This window comes from Propithecus coquereli, unplaced genomic scaffold (genome assembly GCF_000956105.1).
Source record: "Propithecus coquereli isolate 6110/MARCELLA unplaced genomic scaffold, Pcoq_1.0 Scaffold968, whole genome shotgun sequence".
Lineage (NCBI taxonomy): Eukaryota > Metazoa > Chordata > Mammalia > Primates > Indriidae > Propithecus > Propithecus coquereli.
Genome location: NW_012156040.1, coordinates 62657 through 64052, shown reverse-complemented (window position 1 = coordinate 64052; position 1396 = coordinate 62657). Strand labels below are relative to the sequence as shown.

Below are 1396 nucleotides of genomic sequence, written 5' to 3'. Positions count from 1 at the left end.
ACAGGGCCCCAGTCTGGGGACAATCGTGGGTGCTTTGAGGCCCCTCCCACTGGACAGGAGGGCAGGTGACCTTCTCAGCCCCTGGCATTCAGCCTCGGGGACAGAACCTGGCAGAGTGGGACTGTCCTGGGGATCAAGAGAGGCAGCGCAGTGCCAAGTGGAAGTCCGGCAATGGCCAGGGACGCGTCAGGGTAGGAGAAGGAGAACGTGGCCTCAGGAGACCCCTTGGGTAGCGGAGTAGTCTTGGGGCTCAGCAGTGGGTCCCAATCCTAAGGGCCCCGGAGACCATAGAGGCCGAGGAGAAGACTTCTGCTTGCGAAGTCAGAGTGGGAGCGAGTGTGATCACAAACTACCAAGCCGTCAATGTGAATCAGAATTCAGGGTTTCTGGGGACCAGTAAGAGCTCCCCACTCTCTAGAATTTCTCCCAGCCTGGCTGCAGGAGAGCTACGCCTCAAGGCAAAGGTTGTAAGTTTGAGTTCCAAGTGGAAATAGAATCAGAGAACCAGCTTCAAGGTCCTGCCACTGGAGTCCTTCTCCAAGACTGTGCCACTGGCCTGACTTCCCAGGTTGTCACACCGACATTCCCCCCACCCACTGCAGACATGTTGCCTTCTCAGGCCCCTCTGTCCTATTGCATGAGTGTCTCCAGTAGGGAAATGTCATCCTCCCAGGGCTATGTGACCCCACATGGAAGGGAGGGATAAGCCAGGGGCAGCAGGAGCCCAGCAGCCCAAAATTCAAGGTGCCCTGGAAGAGTCAGGGCGAGAAGTTTGGCCCTGCTGAGAAGACAGAGTCCTGGGTGAGGCCCAAACTAGGAGAGCATGAACAAAGGTCTACAGGAACAAGGACCTCCCAAGATAGTGGGATGAGCCAGGCTGCCCGGGCCAGGGAACACGATCCTTTTCTGGCAGAAAACTTACAGAAGAAAGCCACTTCAGTAAAGGGAAACACTCTCTGCCGTGCCTGAAGCCCAGTAAAAAAGGCAAAAGGCAGGCAGATTCCCTGCAGAAGGGCAAGCCCGATTCAGCCCCAGCCTTGAGCCCTGGGCCAGCCACAGGAAGAGTGTCCATGCACAGCATTGCTGCTGAAGTCCAGGCACTTGTTACACTAGTTGGACAGATCCTAGTGGAGAAACTGGGGGTCATCAAGGACTTAGTCCCTTGGAGTTCAATTGTCACAGGAAGAACTCTAGGCCCTGGTCAACTGGTGTTCCTGCTACCCTGGGCATCCCTCCTATCCAGAGCAAATGAGAGTGATGCAGGATGTCACGTGTGGTCACCACACCGCCGCCATGGGCCACAGTCGTTGTAGGAAGAGCAGGTTGGTCCAAAACAGGGACAGCAGTTGGGCCCCTGCACTCAGGGAGCCATTGCCTGCAGCCAGGTCCTGCCAGC

At 56.7% G+C, this 1396-nt stretch overlaps 1 pseudogene; it reads left to right on the top strand.

Moving 5' to 3' along the window:
- The first annotated feature begins 171 nt into the window (after window positions 1-171).
- Window positions 172-1385, top strand: LOC105827105 (annotated as a pseudogene).
- The last annotated feature ends 11 nt before the right edge of the window (window positions 1386-1396 follow it).